Below are 24,101 nucleotides of genomic sequence, written 5' to 3'. Positions count from 1 at the left end.
TTTATACACATGCATTTATAAATAAGCATATATATATTAGAAACCATGAATTCACTGATCTCTCCAACTTCAGTTTACAACAACAAGCTTCATTCTACTCTTCTCCCTTTCCACATTAGTACCTCTTTTCTCTAACAGTGAGAAAGCTGGTTCCCATTAGCCTCAGTATATTTGTTAGTTTAATTCCCCATAGGTATGCAGACCAGCCCCCACACCCTTGCTGCCCCGCCCTCTCACAGATGCCCTCCTCATCCTGGGAGGGGTCACTGTGTGTCAGGCTGTCTCTCATGCTGATGTCCTCCTCACCTACTTGGCTTCCCACACTTCCCATCAGGTTGCTTCCCAAGTCCTCATCCTCCCACTGTCCTCCCAGGACCCTGACAACCTGCATTCTGGGGCACCCTACCCCTGTCCCCCTCAGATTCAACCACACCTGTTCCTGTCTTGCTGGGCCCCACATAATGATCTCATGACTCATGGACCAAATTGCTCAATAAGGCAAAGGAAGGGAAAGAGAAAGACACAATATACATTATTTTAAGTTTATTTATTTATTTTGAGAGAGAGAGAGAGCAGGGAAGGGGCAAAGAGAGAGAGGAAGAGAGACAGAATTCCAAGCAGGCTTCCACTGTCAGCACAGAGCCTGATGCAGGGCTTGAACTCACAAACCTGTGAGATCATGACCTCAGCTGGAACCAAGAGTTGGACTCTCAACTGACTGAACCACCCAGGTGCCCCCAATATATATTTTTATGTAAAAAAATATATTATAAAATAATATATTTGGTGTGTGTGGGGGGAATTTGTACATGCAAAGAAGAGAGTCTGGAAACACGTATGTCGAGATGGTCCACAGTGGTCTCTGGGAAACTTGACCTCATTGTGTTTGTTTTCTTTTCTTCTTTCACTTGTTTCAATTTTTTTTCTTTGCCCTCCTCTGCTTCCTCCAAGTCTTTCTCCTCTTTCTTTATGAGGGGATACCAACGAGCATAATTTATTTTTGTAGTAAAAATAACTGAAAACTTTATTTTTAAATATTAAAAAAAAAAAGGCCTATGAACTCAAAATTTTTTCTTCCTGTGTAAAGGGTAACTCAAAACGTATGGTTCTTGGGATGACCTGAGGTTTTTTGTTGTTTTTTTTTTTTTTTAACTTAGAAAAACATTTTTTTGAAGCTAGCTTACCCAGAAAATAATGCTGCTTATTTTATGTATCAATTAATTGAAACTGAGGATATTTCTCTTTGAATTGCTAACCAATATCTCTGACATTTTCCCAGCTGGTTTATTGATTCACTAAAAGAGAAATAAATCATCCATCTTTCCTGGGCATTGTGGAGAGTAAAAAACGAACAAACAAATAAACAAACAATCCCACAATGGTAGAAAACAAGATCCCTGATCTATTTTACCTCCTCAAAGCCTAGTAAAAAGTTGTTAGCATTTCCAATTGCATCAAGTTTGGCTGACTTGAAACTAGCCAAGGGGCAGTCTGAGAGCAGTCTGTCTCTGTATTCCCACCTCACAGACATTGGTGGAATCTATGTGCTCAATTGTAACTGACCTGTTGTGGGAAGCTCTGTATGTGGAAGTGCTCGATGACGGGTCCCTATAGGAACACAACCCTGTAATGGCGGCTGCATACAACGGTTCGTTTTCTTAACTTCAAGCAGAACTGATCGCTCATTTTACACATGGCTGTTGAAAACAGGCTCCATTTAGAGGGATTTATCCCATGAAGTCATCCTCTTTCCTCTTTGGAGCTTTCACCAGTGGGAGTTTTATTCATTTATATTAGTGATTTTGGCCCCAGGAAGCTTTTTCCCACTCTGTTTTCTGGGTAAGCTCGGCTAGGCCTTCTTAGATTCCAGCCCTAGAGATTTTTGGCCTGTCACAACATCTCTTACATTACTGTGTAAAGGGAACCAAATGTGTGACTCTGGTTGGCTTTGGGCTTGTATTTTTCTAGTTCTTTTCTTTGGATTCATTTTCGTCCTATGTCCACTGACACTATTTTAATGGGCCATTTGCAGGGAGATTAATTATACCCTTGGCACATCCGCTTTCCCATTTGAAAATTTTCTTTCTGTGACAGAATTGGAAAATAATAGAAAACAGTTCATACAGCTGCCTTAGTTACCAAGACAACAAAACGAAGAAATAACTGGCTACTTGGCTTTTTTCTTTTTCTGAGCTACCTTCTAAACACAGTAAACTCCATCCTAAAAGCTATGTAACTGTTTGAGATTACCAGTTTGAGTTGACTGGTTGAGTAGTTACTGAATTAATTTTTTTAGCAAGAATATTGTGTGCTCTGATTATAGTCTGAGAACAAAGCAGGGTTTCTTTTCTTCAAGTTTTCTTTTAAATTATTTAAAAAATTACACAGGTAATATATTTACACGTGTTCAGTATTAAATGTAAAGCTTTACAGAAGTGTGTGGGGTAAAAAGTGTATGTCTCATTTTCCAGAACACTTAATCTTGACCAATATCAACATACTGTAATTAATACAATTTGGTAAATTGGCTCAGGGTGCTTTTAAGAACAGCAATGTTTTCAGATCAGTAAAAATGCCATATTAAATATATGTGTTAAAAAATTTAAAAATTTAAAGCCCTTTAAAATGTATACGAGCAATGCATGTTTCTTGTTTGAAATTCAGAAAAGACAAACAAAAGAGAGTATATAAATTATCCACAATTCTACTACCCAGAAGTCATCACCACTGATATTTAGTTTTTGATGCTTTTCGAAAGAATTAGTTTTTATTAAAATAAAAAGTAATGCATGCTCTTTAAAAATACAAACAAACTGTATGTAGTCCCATCAATAATCAGAACAATACTAATGGCTACTCTATTGAATACTGCCTATGTACTTGCCTGTGGTAAGAGCTTACTTGCATGAAGACACAATCATTTTTTGGGTAACATAGGTAATATTGATTTTTGTTCTGGGGTCCCTGGGTGGCTCAGTCAGTTAAGCGTCCGACTTCGGCTCAGGTCATGATCTCACAGTTCGTGAGTTTGAGCCTCGCGTTGGGCTCTGTGCTGATAGCTGGGAGCCTGCTTCAGATTCTGTCTTCCTCTCTCTCTGCTCTTCTCCTGCTCATGCTCTGTCTCTCTCCTTCAAAAATAAATAAACATTAAAAAAAATTTAAAAAATTATTAGTTTCTGTTCTTTTTCTTTTGTGTATAGGTATTTTTTAAACTATGTAGTTATAATTGTATAAGTATATAAATAGTTTTGAATTCTGATTTTTTTGTAAAAATTTTTCTGTGATGCTACATATTCTTTGATGTCATTTTTTAAAGTTTGTTTATTTATTTTGAGAGAGAGGGAGAGAGTGGAAGGGGCAGAGAAAGAGGGAGAGAAAGACTCCCAGGCAGGCTCTGTGCTGTCAGCCAAAACCAAGTGTCTGACGCTTAACGGACTGACCCACCCAGGCACCCCAGAATGAATTATTTCTTAGAATATGTTTGTCGGAAAGGAGATTATTGGCTCAAGCTAATGAATAGTTTCAAAAATCTTGAATGTATTTTCAACTTGCTTTACTAATGGCAATTCATACTGCTGGCATTGTTGCCTAATGTGCTGGGAATTATGTTTCATACTCTTTCCTAATTTGATAGAAGCAAAATCATTGTGTGTATTTAATTAGTTTCTTTTTAAAGTTTATTTATTTATTTATTTTAAGTAATCTCTATATCCAACATGTGCTTCGAACTCTGAGATCAAGAGTCACATGCTCTTCTGACTGAGCCAGCCAGGTGCCCTTTATTAGTTTTTTTATTAAGACTGAATTTAATCATTTACTCATGTTTACTACTATTATTTCCTTTTTTAATGAATTATTTACCTGTTGTGATGTTGCATTTTATCCTTAAAAATGTATGTCTATTTATTTATTTATTTATTTATTTAACATTTATTTTTGAGAGAGAGAGAGTGCATGTGAGTGGGGAAGGGGCAGAGAGAGGGAGTCAGAGAATCCAAAGCAGTTCTGCGCTGTCAGTGCAAAGCCCATTGTGGGGCTGGAACCCATGAACCCTGAGATCATGACCTGGGCCGAAGTTGGGTGCTCAACTCACTGAGCCATCCAGGCACCCCAAATGTATGTCTTTTTAAATTACAAGAGTAATGCACTCTTATCATAAAATTAAAACAATATAGAATGCATCTCCTTAATCTTACTCCCCCAGGGCTAGTTTGGTATATACATATCCAGACCTTTCTCTAAGATTTAGGAGTTAGGCTTTTTTTTTTTTTTTTTTAATTTGGTGGCAGTTGAGGGAGGGAGGGGGATGAGTTTGATATTCTTTATGAAGAAAAGGTATTTACTTTTGTCTTTTGTGCTTGCTAGAAATATATATATATGTATATATATATTGCTGATATATATAATTTGCTGATGTTTTCCTTTGTGATTTAAAGAAAATTCTTTTCAGTTTGAAAAGGACTTTCATTTAAAGGCCTAATAAATACTTTTTTTTTTTTTTTGCTAGTTTTTACTATGGTTTTTATTTTGGCATATATTATAAAGTGATGCTATGTGTATAATTTAGTTTTTCAAGAAATTAATTTTGGAATGTATATTGTGAGATGATGATCTAAATGCAATTTTCCCCCTAAATGGTGACCCAGGCACCCCCAAACCATGGGTTCTATAATCCCAGGCTTTCCCAGGGATTCACAGGGTCTCCATTATCATGTTTTAAATCCTGAAGTTTAAGAGGGCCTCTTTTTGGTGTGTCTTTGATTTGTGTATAATTCAATGTTATTTTTAAAAAGTGTTACATAAAAATAGATGTTATATTTCAGTAAGACTTCATACAAAACACAAAAAAGTTTATGTGTGTGCATCCCTGGGAAAAGTTTTTTTTCCCTTAGAATTTGCTTAATTAAAACAAGAAAGTACTATATATCATTTAAGATATATATTAAAGATGGAGTAAAATTTTTAAAAATAAGATTATCTGGGGCATCTGGGTGGTTCAGTTGGGTAAGTGCTGACTCTGGATTTCCATTCAGGTTATGATCTCATGGTTTGTGAGTTCAAGGCCCGAGTTGGGCTCTGCACTAAGAGCCTGTTTGGGATTCTCTTTCTCTATTTCCCTTTCTCTGCCTCTCCCCTGCTTATTCTCTCTCTTTCTAAATAAATAAATGAACACACTTAATAAAAGAAGATTATCCATTTTCTTGTGTTCAGTTTAGAGCCTGAATTCTGCTCAGGTGTTTACCTGTTAGTGATGGTTGAGGGGCAGATAAAGTGGTACAGAACAGGTAATGCTAACCCCATTTTACAGTTGAAGAAAGTCAGGACTTGCCTGCTGTTTCCTATACATGGCTGAGTGTTGTTATTAAAGAAAGTTGTACCTTTTTTTTTAAACCTGATTTTTGCAAATGCTCTTTTTAAGTATCAGAAATAGGTTCTCTTGGTTCCTAATTAAAAACCACATTTTTTTTCTTTCAAAAATTGGTAAGTGGCTAACTTTTCCCATGTAAAGGGTTTAAAAGAATGTAGTGTGATGGAGTATCTAGCTAAATCATGTAAGACTACATATTTAACCACAGTCAACTGAACTATGGGTGAGCAGATTTTCAAATTTTGATTTATCAATTAAAAGCTTGATTTTAACATCTCACCTCAATTCCAATTTTACCTAGTTGTGCACTTGATATCTCAAACTATCTGTTCATTTTTCTGTGCATAAATATACATTTTAACCATTTTAAGTGTGTAAAACGGTGGCATTAAGTACATTTACAATGTTGTACAACCATTACTATATCCGATTCCAGAACTTTTGCATCATTCTGAAGAGAAACTCTGGACCCATTAAACAGTAACTCTCCCTTCTCTCTCTTCCTAGCCTCTAATACTTCTGTTCTATTTTCTGTTTCTCCAAATTTCCCTATTCTACAAATCTCATATAAGTGGAATCATATAATATTTTCTCTTTAGTGTCTGGCATAGCATTATGTTTTCAAGGTTCATCCAAGTAGTAGCATGTATCACAAGTTCATTTTTTAAATGCCTGAATAATATCCCTTTGTATGTATAGACTACATTTCAATTATCTATTTATCTTTTGTTGGACACAAAAGATGTTTCTACCTTTTGGCCATTGTGAATAGTGCTGCAATGATGTATAGGTATCTGCATCTGTTTGAATCTCTGCTTTAGTTCTTTGGGAGTAGGATTCCTAAATCATACGATAATTTTGTTTAACTTTTTGAGGAACTGCTAAAATGTTTTCTACAACAGCTGCACTACTTAAAATTCCTACCAGCAATGCACAAAGGTCCAATCTCTTCATATCCTGGCAAATATGTGTTCTTTTCTTTTTCTTTTTTATAATAACCACCATAATGGGTATGAAGTGGTACCTCATTGTGATTTTGATTTGCATTTCCCTAATGACTAATCATGTTGAGTATCCTTTCATGTGTTTACTCACCATTGTTTATCTTCCTTAGAGAAATATCTATTCAAATCCTTGCCCTTTCATGAATTAAATTGTTTGGTTTTTGTTGTTGTTGAGTTCTAGGAGTTCTTTATATATTCTGGATATTAATATCAGATATATGATTTGCAAATATACTTATACTCTATTGATTGTCTTTTTACCTTTTATGAACAAAAGTTTTAAATGTTGATGACATCAAATTTATTTTTTCTTTTGGTGCCTGTGCTTTTGGTGTCATATCCAAGCAATCATCACCAGACCCAGACTTATGAAGATTTTTCTTCTGTTTTTTTTTTAAGTTTTATAGTTTTACTTTTTAAGTTTAGGTCTTTGATTAAATTTTTGTTAATTTTTTAATTTGTATATACGGTATGAAGATATCCATTTTTTCCAGCACCACTTGTTGAGAAGAGTCCTTTCCTCATTGAATGGTCTTGACACCCTTGTCAAAAATCAATTGACCATATATGTGAGGGTTTATTTTCGGGCTCTATGTCCTATTCCATTGGTTTATATGTCTGTTCTTATGCCAGTATCACACTGTTTTGATTACTGAAGCTTCATAGTAAGTTTTGACATCAGGAAGTGTGATAACTTCCAACTTTGTTGTTGTCTTACAGATTGTTTTGACTATTTGAGATGCTATATGAATTTAAGTTAGATTTTTCTTGTTTTTTGCAAAAAGAAATCATTGGGATTTTTAAAAAAAGTTTTTATTTATTTATTTAAGTAAACTCTACACCCCATGGGGGGCTTGAACTCACAACCTCCAAGATCAAGAGCCCCACACTCCATCAAATGAGCCAGCCAGGCCCCCTCATTGGGATTTTGATAAGGATTATACTGAATCTGTAGAGCACTTTGGATGATATTGTCATCTTAACAATATTAAACTATCCCATTCCATGACTACAAGATGTCTTTCTATTTTTTTATACCTTCTTTAATTTCCTTCAGGAGTGTTTTATAGTTTCAGTGTAGAAGTGTTTTGCCTCCTTAGTTAAATTTATTTGTAAGTGTTCATTCTTTGGATCCTATTATAAATGGAATTGTTTTCTTAGTTTCCTTTTGGGAAAGTTCATTGCTTGTATACAGAAACTGAATGGATTTTCATGTGTTGCTTTTGTATTCTGTAACTTTATTGAATTCATTTATCAGTTCTAACAGGTTTTTTGGTGCAGGATCTTCAGAGTTTTTAACATATAAAATCATGTCATCAGAAAACAGATTATTTTACTTCTTCCTTTCCACTTCAGATGCCTTTACTTCTTTTTCTTGCCTAATTGCAAGAAAGTTGCAAAGTGGACATACTTGTCTTGTTCCTGATTGGGAGAAAAGCTTTCACTATTAAACCAAACCTGAGTTGGTTTCTTTTGTGTTTTTGTTTTGTTTTTTGTATATTGCCTTTATCGTGTTGGAAAAATTTCCTTTTAGAAATTGAATTTCTAGAATTGAGTTTTTACAAACTGGAAAACATTCCAAAGAACTGAGAAAGCCAGTATCTTCAAAGTGAATGGAAAAAGTCTTATTGTTTCAGTAGTGTTTTCTAGTAAGTGGTATTATTTCAAATCAGAGATGGTAGATGGTACAACCCCTTGGTATAGCAATTTGGCAACACAGTTAAGAGCTCTAAAACTTCATAACCTTGAAGCAATAATTTCATTTCTGATAAATTCATTCTAATAAATATTCTTAAATATATAAGGAGGTTTATATGAGAAAGTAGAAAGAAAAATTTCTGTGTAGTATTTTACAGTTCCATGACATAATGGGGAAAGTTTAAGTAAAAGCATGGATTTCCACAGCTGTGGGAGACTGAAGTTAAAGTTTACTACCAGTACAGCACAGTTGTTCAGGAGCCTTGACTCTACATGCACAGCTCTTTTGTGAAATTAAATATTAAAAAAAAAATCAAGTTCGTTGATCATTAGTATTTCAATGTCACAGTGTGGTCAATACTGTTTTGGTGGCTAAGATCTTACATTAATGAACAAAATAGGGATTTATTTGGAAAGATAGGAAAGTGGAATAAAATAGAAAAAAAAAAAAAAAGGAATTCCAGTGTGAGGTATTCTAGTTTCATCTGCATTAGGAATGCTCTAGAATATTCGTTCTGAAACAGTGGTGATTTTGTCCCAAGGGTCATTTGGCAACTGCTACACATATTTTGATTGCCAGGACTGAGGGTGAGGGGTAGGGGTGTGCTACTGACATCTAGTGGTAAAAGCCAGGGATGCTGCTAAACGTCTTAAATCAGCACAGGACAGGTTCCCACAGCAAGGAATTATCTGGTCCAAATTGTCAGTAGTGCTGAGGTTGAAAAACAACTCTAAAGAAAGTAGTATGATTATACAATTACACTCATTAATTTTCAAGGGTAAGGAGATTGAAAGAAGTAGGTATATTTTGACTGTGCTGTTGCTATGATTGTGGGGTAAAATCACAACTGTAATGTATTTGTTTTTTGTTGTTTTAAAAGTTTGTTTATTTTAAGAGAGAGAAAGAGAGAGAGAGAGAGAGAGAGAGAGTGGGGGAGGGACAGAGAGAGAGGGAGAAAGAATCTTAAGCAGGCTCTGCACTATCAGTGGAGAGCCTGACATGGGGCTTGAACCTACAAACCATGAGATCATGACCTGAGCTGAAGTCTGATGCTAACCAACTAAGCCACCTAAGCACCCCTCAACTGTACTGTATTTGAACCACAAAAGAAGGCAAGAGAGTCTAAATATGTAGATAATCATGTGCTAGAGACATGTTCTATTCTCTACGAAGACATTATAATTTAATACCCTCTGCTAAATTATTCTAAGGCTATAATAAGAAATTAAGACAAATATGAAATAGTATAAATAGGTTAACATCCATTCCCAAATAGGTCTATATGAAAAGATGTTATCGCAAGAGGTATTTTTAATATCTAATGTTATTGAGTAATATTGATCCATATAAAATATGTATAAGTAATTATATATATGTGCATATATTGCATACATATGTGTACATAAAGTATGTTAAACAAATACTCCTAAGCCCACCACCCAGCTTATGAATTAGGATATTATCAATACTGGGAGCTCCTCCTGAGCTCCATTCCCCTGCTTCTCCTCAAGACGTAACCACTATGTTGACTTTTATCTTTATCATTCCTTTGCCTTTTAAAAATTAAATTATATAATTTTTAGTTTTGCTTTTATTTCCAATACAAAAAGGATACAATAATGGAGGTAGTCTTTTGTGACTTACTTTTTCTACTCAACACTATCCACCTTTTCACATGTTGTTGTTGTTCATTATGTTACTGCTGTATGATATTTCTTTGGGTGATTATTACAGAATTTATCTATTCTCTTGTTGATATTATACATTTGGGTTTGTTATGGGTTGAACTGTGTTCCCTCAAACTCATATTTTGAAGCCCTAATCCCCAATACCTAAGAATGTGACTGGATTTGGAGATAGTGTCTTTAAAGAGATGGTTAAGTTAAAATGAGGCCCATAGGATGGGCTCTAATCCGATCTGACTTGTGTCCTATAAGAGGAAATTCAGGGATGTGCATGTACAGAGGAAAGACCATGTGAGGACATAGCAAGAAGGCAGCCATCTGCAAGCCAAGAAGAAAGAGGCCTCAGAAGAAACCTAACCTGCAGACAACTTCAGTTCTGACATCTAGCCTCTAAAACTGTAGGAATATAAATTTCTGATGTTTAAGTATTTAGTTATAACAGCCCTAACCCCAGTTCCTAGTTTTTAATACTATGAATGTGCTGGTTGCTAAAAATACTGTTATTTCTCTGCATATGTGTGTGAGTTTTTCTACTATGCACATTGGAATGGAACTGCTGGGTTGTACAGTATACACTTCTCACTTTGCCAAGATAATGCCAGTTTGCCAAAGCACGTATGAAAATTCCCATAACTCATAGCCTTGCCAATACTTGCTATTGTCAGACTTTTTTTTAAGTTCTTATTTATTTTGAGAGGGAGAGAGAGAACAAGCAGGGGAGGGGCAGAGAGAGAGGGAGACTGAGGATCTAGAGGATCTGAAGCAGACTCTATGCTGACAGCAGAGATCCCAATGTGGGGCTTGAACACAAGAACTGTGAGATCATGACCTGAGCCACAGTCAGATGCTTAACCAACTGAACCACCCAGGTGCCCCTATTGTCAGACTTCTTAGTTGTTGCTCTTAGGGTTTTTGCTTTTGTTTTTTAATTTTTAATGTTTATTTAATTTTGAGAGAGAGAGAGAGAGAGAGAGAGAAATAAAATACTCTGTTGACCTACATTCCATCCTGTCTTTCTGATGTTCCTTCTGAAATGATCAGTGAATTAGGAGTGATATAAGCAGTTTCTCAACAGCCCAGAGCTTGCTTAGAGGATTCTCTGTGACTGGCTTTTTAATTGCCTGTGGTAATGTTTGCCCCCAGTTTTGCACGTAATTAGAAGCAGGGTGTATTTTGAATAAAATATTGATGCTTGACTTGGAAGATCCACCCTCTTTCTCATCTCCACGTTCCTATTTGATGCTGTCGTGGCACAGCAGCACAGTTAGGTATTTGGTATAACTGAAAAAGCCACATGGCTTTGGAGCCCAGATGACTGCTGTTAGAATCCTGGCTCAGCCATTGGTTTGCTCTGAGATTCCTAAGTGGATTCAAGTTCCTAAGCATCAGATACGTAGTAGATGCTAATCTCTGACCCCTGTCCCATTAAATAATTTAGAGCCCCAAGGATGATGTGAAACATATTTTTAAAGATAAAAGGGATCTTGGAAAGTTATTAGTGACTTTCCAGGAAATTTTTATTATGGAAAATTTCAAAATACTCCCAAGTAGAATAGTATAATAAATCCTCATGTTCTCATTACCAAAACAGTTTGCCAATCTTATTTTACCTACCTCCTAGCTCAACATTTTTCTTTGTTTGCTGAAGTATTTCAAAGCAAATCATAGATATCAGATTATGAAATCCATAAATACTACAGTATGCAAGTAAATCTTTTTAAAATTACATCTACCAATCCTTTCTCAGTCCCACTCCCTCCTTATTAGATTAGGAAACTTAGAGGGTTAGTGATTTGCCCATATAATTAATGGCAGAACCAGAGTGAGAACTATAGTGCTCCTAATACTTAATTCTTTATTCTCTCCCCATAACACGTTGTCTCTGAAGATTACCTACTTACCAGCTAAAAGGAAGAAAAATGCAGTTACATTTTCTACAATCTCTTACATCAGAATCACTTGGAAATACTAAAAATGCAAATTCCTGGGGCACCTGGGTGGCCCAGACAGTTGAATGTCCCACTCTTGATTTTCTCTCAGGTTGTGATCCCAGGGTCTTGGGATTGAGCCCTGTGTCGGGCTCTGTGTTGAGGATGGAGTCTGCATAAGATTCTCTCTCTCTCTCTCTCTCTCTCTCTCTCTCTTCCTCTGTCCCTTCCCACTCGCTCTCTCTCTCTCAAAAAAAAAAAAAAATAAATAAGCAAATTCCTTAACCTTAGTCCCAGAGGATCTAATTCCTTGGGGCTGAGGTGAATCCAGAGGTTTGCTGGAGCCAATTTATACTGGCTCTTTAGAACAAACTGTTAAATTTTAAGGAATTTTATAAGCCAATTACTAAAAATCATTAAAAATTAAATTATAGAAACTTACTATTAAGTAAATTATGTTAAAAACAAAGGCAATATATACTCAAAATTCATTGCTTTCTACATACTTTACCATGCTTTACCATTATCTACACTCTTGAAGTTTTGTCCATTATATTTGTGTGGTGGAAATGCTGTATAATGGTGCACCACACGCATCTTTCCTCAACTGTACATTCAGTGGCAGCTTGAAATGGGCCATGTGGGACATTTATACTAGGGAAATTGGCAAATTTCACTCAGTAACCAGAGTTAGCTGTTGTTTTGTTTATTGTCTAGACTTCAGAAAGTGATGGAGACAATGTTAATGCAGGTTAAATTTGAGCAAGTCATGTCTATGGCCATCGCATTGTGAATAGTACAGAGTTATACAAAAACTGTTATACAATTCAGCAAATAAATCTCTCACATTATTTTTGTTAATTTTTTTTAATGTTTATTTTATTTTTGACAGAGAAAGACAGAGCATGAGCTGGGGAGGGGCAGAGAGAGAGGGAGACATAGAATCCGAAGCAGGCTCCAGGCTCCAAGCTGTTAGCACAGAGCCTGACTCGGGACTCGAACTCACAGACCGCGAGATCATGACCTGAGCCTAAGTCTGATGCTCAACCGACTGAGCCACCCAAGCGCCCCTCTCACATTATTAAAAAATGTTATTCCATTTCAGTTTTATTCATTCATGTAAATGAAAATATTAACCAACATTCATGTCACTTGTTTGTCAACTGCAACCATTGGCCAGCTGTAGATCGAGTTTGGCAAAAATCAACCAAGCATTCTCTAAGAATGAATTAGATTTATGAAATTTACAAAAAAACCACATTGAATATATTATTATCTGTATATTGTGTACTACACATCTATTTTATTAACAGAGTATATTATTTATGCATGTATAAAATGGCTATATTGCTTTGTTTTTTGGCTATTTGGAAAACTAGTTGTTAAACATTTTCCAGCACACCTCTGGGTGAAACACAAGAATCTGCATTTAAAGGATCATTTCAGGTATTCTTATGTCTACTAAATTTGGAGAACCAATGTTTTAGCCATTGAACAAAAAGATCAGGATCATTTAATTGGTCTCCAAAAGTTCTTCCTGATTCTTAACTAAAAGTAAGACACAGAATGTGTTCTTTCAAATACAGATGCCTATTTACCAAGTTATTAAATTAATTTTAAAAAGTTTTATAGAGGTATAATTAATATACAACAAACAACACATATTTGGAGTGTACAATTTAAGTTTTGACATTACCAAGTTCTGACAAAACCATTACTACAATCAAGATTGTGAGCATATCTATCACCCTCCATTGTTTTCTCATGTCCTTTTACAATTCTTCCCTCTACTCCTTTCTGTCCATTCCATATACAAGCAATCACCAATCTTCTTTTTGTCACTACAGAACAGTTTGCATTTTCTAGAATTTTATATAAATGAAATCATACAATGTTCTCTTTCTGGTCTGGCTTTTTTCACTCGACATAAGTGAAATTTATTTTGAGATTTATCTATGTTGTTCAGTGAATAGTTCATTCTTTTTTATTCTGAGTAGTATTCCATTGTATGGATATACCACAATTTCTATTATTTTCGAAGAAATGTGAATGAATTTCTTTATAACCTGGGAGTAGGGAAAAACTGCAATTTCTTTATTCATTCAGCTGTTGGTAGACATTTGGGTTGTTTCCAGCGTTTGCCTATTACAAATAATGCTATGAATATTTGTGTACTAATCTTTGTTTGGACGTGCATTTCCCTTTCTTTTGGGTAAATACCTAGGAGTGAAATGGTTGGATCACATGGATGATATGTGTGTAACTTTTAAAGAAACTGCCAAACTGTTTTCCAAAGTGACAGAGGGCTTTTTTTTCCTCTTTGTTTGATGGTGAAAAAGTATGAGTACTTTTGACATTGGGTCAACATTTTTTTGTGAGCACTTCAAGCAAGCCAGTAATGCAACACAACTCAGATTATATTCTTAAAATAATTACTTAGCCTTTAGTTAGTGGGAGTGGGAGGAAACTAGTTTATAGTAATGAACTTTGTATAGAGTAAGAGTCATTTAATTGACGTCACTGGTTGGTGTTAAATTTTGTTTGAGTTTATTTTCCATTTTTCTATAATTCTTGTTTGCACTTCTGTTTCCTTTTGTGGTTTTCTGAACCCGAGAACATCTTAGGAGGTATATTAAAAGGCTTAAAATTTTAGGTAATAAACAACTCATTCACTTTAGTAAACATTATGCCATATATTATTTGGTTTCAGAAAATCAGCTGAAGGCAACTAGTTACTATTTAGCAAATATGCATTAACAAATCCTCAATAGAGAAAAGTGTGTGTGTGTGTGTGTGTGTGTGTGTGTGTGTGCGCGCGCGCGAGCGCACGCATGGTGTTTATTTTCCCATTCCAGAATGTTGTCTGTTTCAAGACTAGTCAGACCAATTACATTTTACTCAGGCTAACTGGGGCCATCGTTCTGATTTATTTTGGTGATATGTTTGTCTCCTCTTATGGATTGTTCCTCTAAAAAGCTGCCTGGCTGGCCTCTTGATTTTTCTGTCTCTGAGTGGTCCCTTTGGAGAAAGACAATCCAAAAACTAAGGCAGGTATGCTATTATTATACAAATGGGGTTTACAACCCCCCACATCTGAAATGGCATAGCCACAATTAATGTCCAGTTGAGCATAACTAGAAATTCAGAATTGCATCAGGCTTCTTCAAGGAGATGACCACAGGAACCCTAACTAGGAAACACTTTGTCATGTAAGTGTGGCAGCTCCTTAATCCTTCAAAATATGGTATTATTTCCCAATTTTTCTCAGAGTGGGTTGCTTGGTGGCAGGCTTGGAAGGGGATGAGCCTTTCCAGGGATGATGCTAGCTCAAGCTTTAGAGAGATTTCCAGGGAAGTTGGTTCCAGCAGTCTCTTCCTTCATACGAATCACCCAAGAGTTGATGGACAAATGCCCAATTTTAGATTCAACTGTGATGTGGTATTGTCAAATTATTTGCTTTCTTATTTTATCTGTAATCACTGTATTACTCTAAAAGAAAATAGAAATGTACAATCAATAAGCAATATTTCCCCCTTTCCTGGGAATTATCCTTCAGTGCATAGCAGAGGTTATATACAGTAAACGTCTTCAAAAAGCTCTCTATCAGTGAGGGAGCAATTTATCTCTCTCTTCCCAATCAAGATAAAAGCTGTATCTGGAGGGAAGCACTGTTTACAGATTTTGGGACTGGTAGTCTTCCAAGATGCTAGTACAAAAAAATTAGGAACGAGAAGTCTCTGTTCTATGAGAAGGGAAAGAAACAAAAAAGCTTCTTTATTTCGTTAGGTAAACACTTTTAGTCTGACTCCAGTTGTTGGCTTAATGAATTGAGAATACATAAATGATGTTGATTATCACCTCAGAGTACAAAACATGTTATCATGTGACTAAAGAATAAAGCAAATGACTGAAGAAGCTGATCCATGAATTCAAATCCTGCTTAACTTTCCATTGTAATACTGTGTCACACTTCCTGACAAATGTAATCAGTTATATTTAGAACATTAGAAGAACACATGGAGCACAGCAGAGGAGCACTAGACTCGGAGTCAGGTGGCCTAGATTCTGATTCTGGATTTATCTTGTTCTCAGAGGAGAGTATTGGAGAGATAGGTGGCTCCCAACTTTTCTACCACAAAGAATCAATTTTATTATTTTTGCCCTGTCCATGATGTTTTGAAAGATTTTATTAGTTATCTAGAGTTCTTTATCTCAGGCCAACACACAGGAACCCAGGGGTGTGTCCATGGGGAAAGGAAACTAATCTGGATGTGAATCCTGGCTCCTTGGGTTACTAGCTATATGACCTTGGGAAAACTATATAAACTTCTAAGCTTTGGGTTTTTCATAGGGCATGGCCAGTATAAAATATTTATGGCTTAGAGCAGTATCTGAAATATGATAAAAACCAAAATATTAACAATTGTAATATTATTGTTGTTGTTGATATTATTATTATTATTTGGACTAACGAGATAGAAGAATTGGTTCTTCTGAGAGTTGACTAACTGTCCTATTCACAGTGCCCAAAGGCATCCAGCAGACCTTGGTCTAAGTGGTGTTACTGTACCTTTAAGAGGGTGTGGGAGTGCACAGCAGGAGTTTGGGTGTAGAGATGGTACTATTTTTCAGGTGCAGAATTCTAGCTAATTTTGCTCCAGTTGTTAAGGTTGGAACAGGATTCAGTTAGGAAGTGGAGGTGGATGGAAGTGAAGCTGAAAAAAGAAACCAATAAAAAACCAAACTAAGAAGCAATCAAGGCCCAGGTCAGATAGACAGGCTTGAGAGCAGAAGTTGTTCTTAGAGGACTTAGACCTCCCTAAAACCAAGCCCAATCCTTCAAAATGCCTGTAAAAGGAAGATGCTAAGGGTGCAGCTGATGGCAGACGGATGCTCACAGAGGACACAGAGTGAGGGCAGCAAGGCCAATGGCAACCCTGCTCTATGTTGGGCTGTGGTTCTTAAATATGGTGAGGCTATATTTGTTTATGACAAAACTCAGGGTTGAACACAGCTAGGTCTGCAGATTAAAGGTCTTGAGAGCCGATAGTAAAAATGACTTTTTCCATTTGTAGTTACATTATTTATTTTATTCCATCTCTGATCCATCCCTACTTGAACCAAAGATTCACTGTTATTAAGAGGATATGATAAATTTGCCTCATTGATTGAATTAATGCTATGATTGTAATGGTCAAAAACAATCAGGATAAGTGAACATATAGGCACTTACGCACTGTTCATGGTTTCTGGCTATTGCTTCCTAGGCTGGGATTGATGATACGCTGGATACTCTGTGCGTAGTGACAGGGTCACCATTCACATCCCAGAAAGTCCTATAATGTCATCAACAGCGAAGCAACTTGGGTCCATTGTAAAATGTCAGTGTAACTGCACAGATTTTATATGATTCTAGTAAAAAACAGGGAAACTTAATATTTGGTTAGCTGATGCTGTCCTATTGTGGACAAATATACCTTTTCCTTATTTTTATTTTAAATACTTTTAAATGTTCATTTATTTTTGAGAGAGAAAGAGAGAGAACATGGGGGGAGGGGCTGAAAGAGAGGGAGACAGAGAATCTGAAGCAGGCTCTGTGCCAACAGCAGAAAGCCCGATGCGAGGCTTGAACTCACAGATTATGAGATCATGACCTGGGCTGAAGTTGGACGCTTAACCTTTTGAGCCACCCAGGTGCCCCTCAATATGCCTTTTCTTTTTCTTTTCCTTTTTAAAAAAAATTTTTTTTAACATTTACTTATTTTTGAGAGAGAGAGAGAGAGAGAGAGAGACAGAGACAGAGTATGAGCAGGGGAAGGGCAGAGAGAGACGGAGACGCATAATCCGAAACAGGCTCTAGGCTCTGAGCTGGCAGCACAGAATCCGACGTTGGGCTCGAACTTATACACCGCGAGATCATGACCTGAGCCAAATCAGAGGCTTAACCGACTGAGCCACCCAGGCACCCCAATATGCCTTTTCTGTTGGGTTTTTGAAATGATGATAATGGCTCATCTACAGCTAAAGTAACTTATTTTTTAAAAAAATATTTATTTATCTTGAGAGAGAGAGAGCACAAGCGAGTGCCAGGGGGAGGGGAGGGAGAGAGAGAATCCCAAGCAGGCTCTACACTGTCAGCACAGAGCCCGATGTGGGGCTCCATCCCAAGAATCGTGAGATCATTATATGAACTGAAACTGAGTAGGATGCTTAACTGACTGAGCCACCCAGGAGCCCCTAAAGCAACTTAACAAAGCTAGTAGAGGCTATGGAACTTTATGCTCATAACCATCACCTACCTCTTGAAGCTCTCTGGCTCCTAGGGCACCTCATGGTTCTCCTTCTTGTGAGGAGAACCTTCCCAGTTTCCTTTACAGAACCTCCTTTCTTGGCCCATTAATTCTAACACTTCCCTCATCGTGCTCTCAGCACCTTCTTTCATTTTATGTACTTTCAATTGTACTTTTCATTCTCACTTAGATGATTATATTTTGAATGTGGAAGACCCCCTATTCCCTCTATTATCTCTGGTCTTAGCCTATCCTAAGTTCTAGATCTCTATTACTGATTTATAACCAGACCTCTCCTCTGGGATCTCCCACAGATACAATAAGCTTAGCCATTTTTCACACTAATTTTCCTGTTGGCTTAAACCAACCATAATCATCCCCACACCCTCATCCAGAGCTGGGGGGCATGCTGACCTCCCTTTAGGGCCTCACAGAGGACTTCTCAGAGGTGGACTCTGAGTAATTAGAGTTCTTCCAGCAAGCAGAAGAGGCTGTTGATTCTGTAACTAACAGTGTCTGCTCACATACACACATTCCCATTTCACTAAAATTCATATGATAAATTCCTTATCTGGCATTCAAAGTCCCCCATAATCTAGACTCAGGCCACTTTTGGACTTTGACCTTTCTCCCCAAATGTCCCCTTTGTTCTGGCCATTGTGGACTACCATTTTTAGGACATGTACATTGCTTTCCCCTCTCTGCTTCACTGGTCAGGCATTACTTCTTGATGTTCTCCTATTTCTCTGTCCATCAAAATACTACTCATCTTTCAAGATGTATCTGAAAAGCTACTTCTAACATGAAGTCGTCCATGGGCACCTCAGGGATCTCTCTTTCTTTTTCTCTCCTTGAATTCCTGTAAAATACTCTGTTTGGCCTTTCCTACTCGATTTTGGTTTCCTTGAGGTTAAGGACCAGACTTAATCATTTTTGTAGTTTCTGTGGTACCTGGCACACCCTAACTGCCTAACTTACTGTTATTGGATGAATAATGGTTTGACTAAACCATTTTCTGGTCGTGTTTACAATAGAGCCAAATATGTCTCATACAGCAAGGGAAGTGATATTGGCATCATCTAGTTGAAAGCAAAGCTTTCCCTCAGATGCACATGTCTGTGGTCATACAAAATGAATCCTTTGTGTGCACAGGTTTTAGACGCATGTGAAAAAAGAAAAGGAAATATCCTTGTTTCTGAAGTTGGTAAAGCTTGTTTTCCACATCATCTTTGCCTTTCTATGTCTTTTTCGCTTTTTGGTGGGTATCCTACTTGTTTCTCCTTTAGACATTTCTTATGTTTGGACCTATTGATTTAACTATCCTTGCCCTTCCTGTCACCAGGCCATATTCCTGTACAGTGTTAACATTTTATACAATAGCTTTGCTCTTCTTATATCCTCAAGTATATCTTCGTACATCCTATTTCTAGTGTGGGCAAAAGAGATTCTTATAACAGTGTGTGTTGTTGGAACATATTCTCTTACTTATTAAAAAAAACTTTTTTGATGTGTATTTATTTTTGAGAGAGAGAGAGAGAGAACGAGTGGGGGAGGGGTAGAGAGAGAGGGAGACACAGAATCTGAAGCAGCTCCAGGCTCTGAGTTGTCAGCACAGAACCTGACGTGGGGCTTGAACTCATAAACCATGAGATCATGACCCGAGCTGAAGTCAGACGTTCAACTGACTGAGCCACTCAGGTGCCCCGAAACATATTCTCTTATTAATGGAAATCTTGTCAAAATGTGTATTTGTAGCAGTGAAAGGGCACAGAGTGAAGCCTGCATGTGGGACAGGACTTTGCAGATATTGACTTAAACGATAAATGATCTATTTTTAAAAAGATTTTATTTATTTGTTTTTATTTTAGAGGGAGAGAGCAAGTGGAGAAGGGGCAGAGGGAGAGAGAGAGAGAGAGAGAGAATCTTAAGCAGGCTCTCCACTCAGTGCAGAGCCTGACCCGGGGCTTGATTCCACATTCCTGGGATCATGATGTGAGCCAAAATCAAGAGTCTGATGCTTAACTGACTGACCCACCCAGTACCCCAAGGTTTTATTTTTTAAAAGTAATCTCTACATATAACATGGGGCTCGAACTCAACCATGAGATCAAGAGTGGCATGCTCTGCTGACTGAGCCAGCCAGGCACACCATAAAGGATCTGTCTTTTTTTTTTTTTTTAATGCTAATAATGCTTGGAAAGAAATCCAATAATAATTGAAAATAGTATATCCACCAGGGTGACAAAATTGAAACTGTAGTGAAAACCATAGAGATCTGAGTCATCTGAGGGACATGTTGGAGTATTCCTGGTTTTCAAAAAGAAAGGCCTGTGTGAGCTTGATCTGCACATGGGTGAACTAGTGTGACTACTGTAGACATAAAGGACACTGTTTTGAGCTGATCTCGTTTAGATATCTGGATTTTATGTCAGGCGGACGGAGACAGATGTGGCTGAGTCTCTGGTGCTTCCCTACTTGTGTTTTTCCACAGTTCCCTCTGTAACCCTTTTGTTTTCTTCTAGAGATGGGGAGCAGCAAAGCTGAATGCACAGTAGAATGGAAAAGTCAACCTGTGAGGCACCTGGTGTAGTAGACGACTCTCATGTGAGCCCTGTTCTGCTGTCCACAGCATTTCCCTGGGAGCTGGCCTGGTCAGCCTGCCATTTGGAGAAGACAGCTTGGTAGGGGCACCATGAGGAGAGCAGAGCTTCTAGATCTGCTTCTGCACTGACCCCTAGAGAAACGGCATGGATAATGGAAAGCATAAGATTGAAAATACTATGAACCAACTCACTCACTGATTTTGATGTGTATAACTAAAGATGTGAATGTAAAATACGCAAAATAAGAGAAAATCATCCCTTATTCAGTCAACAGGTTTTAATTGAGCCCCACTGTGTTTGAAGAATAGTGTTTATGGAATGAGGTCTTCAAGACGTGGGATTTTTTCCCCTTAGAAAAACAAAATTTGCCTTTTTGGGTCACACATTATTTATTTTACTCATTTTAAATGAAAAAGTATCTGGAAATATGTTGCGTATTTCCAAGATTTCTGAAGTCGACTCTAGAATATAATTAGATCCCATCTCAATGACTCACCACTCCCAATAGTGCCATCTGGCTAGTCTTTACCCTTGCGTACAACACACCTCTTCCATCTAATGAGCTACCTCAGACTACATAGCACATTTGCTGTGATCTAAGAAATCAGATAACCCTGATTATTAGAGCTATTTAAAGTAGGAGTCAACACGGCTTGAGTGACTGTCTGAGAGTGTCTCTTAGCAAATAAAGTAAGTGAGTTTTACTTTAAGCATAACATAAGCTTTACAACTGCAATTTCAGCTCCTGGATGGCTCTGGGTCAAACTTCTCAAGGATCCTGGTGAGGCTGAAAAGTCTGACTTTGAACTGTGAAATATGTTTGCACTTAAAATTTAATACCTATGCAGGATACATTTAAAATAAATTATTAAACAAATGACATACTATTGTGTATATATTTTGCATTTTATAAATGTAACAGTTTGACACCTTATGTATTGTTTTAGAATATATTTTTATATGGACTGGTTTTTCCCTCAAGTAGATAAAATCAATCCAGCATCTTATTTCCAGAACTTTCTATACATTTCTGTACTGTTACCACATTACTAGCACAATATGAAGGTGGAAGCACCTTTATAACACACTTGGAAATTCAAATAATATATTCTGATTCCTAAATCATTATGCTTATGAAAAATGTTTCCATAAGAACACCACAGCTGAAACCTAAATCCATGTAGAAACCTTTTTTTTTTTTTAAATTAAATCTTAAAAATTGGCTTTTAACATCTGGGCTTAGTGTTCAACCTGCTTATTCTGGTCCTTTCGTCTTGGAAGTCTAAAGGAACCCATTTTTCAACCAGTTTCACTGTCAATTCTGCTAGGTGTCATTACAGGCCGGAAGCTCCAGAGGCAAATTGGTTGGCCTTTTCCCTCATACAGTGCTGCTTCTGCTAATGATGAGCACTAAGGGTGACTGATACTGCTTCATAATAGGGTCTCCCAAAATAATAATCCAAATAATATCTACTAAGTAATAATTGAATAATGTATATATTTTCATTTTCTTCAACATTTATTTATTTTTGCGACAGAGATGGAGCATGAGTGGTGGAGGGACAGAGAGAGGGAGACACAGAATCCAAAGCAGGCTTTGAGCTGTCAGCACAGAGCCCGATATGGGGCTTGAACTCACAGACTGAGAGATTATGACCTGATCTTAAGTCGGATGCTTAACCGACTGAGCCACCCAGGCGCCCCTAATTGAAATAATATTTACTTTTCTAGTACCTAGAGGTACTAGGTACAAAAATGTGTCTTTTCTCACATATGCTCTTGGTTTTGTAGTTTTACTGCTTTTTCTTTTTTTATGTTTATTTATTTATTGAGAGAGAGAGAGAGAGAGAGAGAGATATCATGAGCTGGGGAGAGAGGGAGGAGAGGGAGAATCCCAAGCAGGATCCTAGCTCAGCGAGGAGGCTTGATCTCACTACCCTGAGATCATGACCTGAGCTGAAACCAAGAGTCTAATGCTTAACCGACTGAGTAACCCAGGTGCCCCAATTTTTATCGCTTTTCAATCACCTTATTTTTCATGTACTGATTATTGTTAAAATGTACCTATAGGCACCAAACCCTTAGCTAGCATTGGCTTTATGACTTTTGATATAGAAATGTATACTGGTACATATTGATGTGTACATTGTTGTGCTGATACATGGGGAAAACTTCTTCAGGTGCCTTTACAAGTATGTTATGGGCCCTTAAAGGAAACATAATTAATCCTGAAGTGACCTCCCTTTTTCTTCTAGATGACAAGAATAGAGACAGTTGCAGCGATGGGATTCCCTCTTCCACTTTCCACAAGCCAGTCCATGTGAACCTAGAATCTGAGTCCACAAGTGTGCCAGCATAGCAGCCCTTACTCAGGTCCTTGGCCCATCTTCCAAACCAGATTCCTCCCATTCACCCTATTATATAGAAATTCTGGAGACATCACTGAACAGAGAGATGGAAGAAAAGGAGGAAAGAAAATCAATGCTTTAACAACCCATCTATCAATACATGAAGGTATAGGAATGTTTTCATGACAGTTGGAAAGGCTCTGAAGGGGTTACTTGATTACCCAGAATACTTGACTGTGCAGGCTCTAACCTTTACACAACTCACCTTTATACAAACTGCAACCTCCATGGGCCCTTCTGCACAAGGGGATCGTCATATGATTTGTCTCACCAGGTTGCTGTGAGACAATATAGGAGGATGCTTGGCCAATGACTTGTAACTCCATATATATGGATGCTAAGTTAACTATTTATGACCTCCTTAACCTTGCAACATTTTAGGGGCAACAGCACAACAGACATTGTGTTTTTCATTAATTTGATAAATACCTGCTTCTTCCCTCTTCCTGAAATCCCAGTCGAGTTGCTGTGGGGGCCTTATGTTACAAGGGTGATTAACTCACTCAGGGGTGTGGGGTGGCTACAGAGCCATCTGAAGTCCCAGGGCAGCGTGGGTTGGAAGAAGGATGAACCTGGGTGTGTTAGGGAGTCCTAGTAGGAAGCAAGGCTTGTTTCAAGAATGCTTCTTGCCGGTACATACTGCTAGCTGCTTGAGGACCGCCTGCTGACCACAGGACTCCTCCCCTGTGCCCACATAAAGTCTGGTGTCTGGAAATCTCCCATATGGAGTCTTTGAGCATTCTGCTGGTCAGATAGTAGAAAGGAGCACCACACTAGGACTGGCTTCTACCTCTGGTTCTTTGAAGCCTCAGCCATGGGGACTCTACAAGGTGTAGGTGGAGAGGTGACCTCTTTCGGCTGATTACCTCCTTCATTGTACTGAGAATTGGGGAACATAATACCCCTAAGTCCCTCTCCCTCAGAGTCGTGCTGGAGCACTTAAAAGTAAAAGGCACCCATGGCCCCAGGGAGTGTTTGCGGGTGTGTGCGTGTGCGCGTGAGGGGCTTTTACTACTCAGCCCACTTGCCGACTTCCATCCTTCTCCACCCTCCCCTCCTAGGCCTCCTCAGTGGCCATCAGGGATCCCTACAGACATCACTTCTCCACAGGAGTGG

The sequence above is a fragment of the Panthera tigris genome, chromosome B1 (genome assembly GCF_018350195.1).
Source record: "Panthera tigris isolate Pti1 chromosome B1, P.tigris_Pti1_mat1.1, whole genome shotgun sequence".
Classification (NCBI taxonomy): Eukaryota; Metazoa; Chordata; class Mammalia; order Carnivora; family Felidae; genus Panthera; species Panthera tigris.
Note: the sequence above shows the minus strand (reverse complement) of the source record.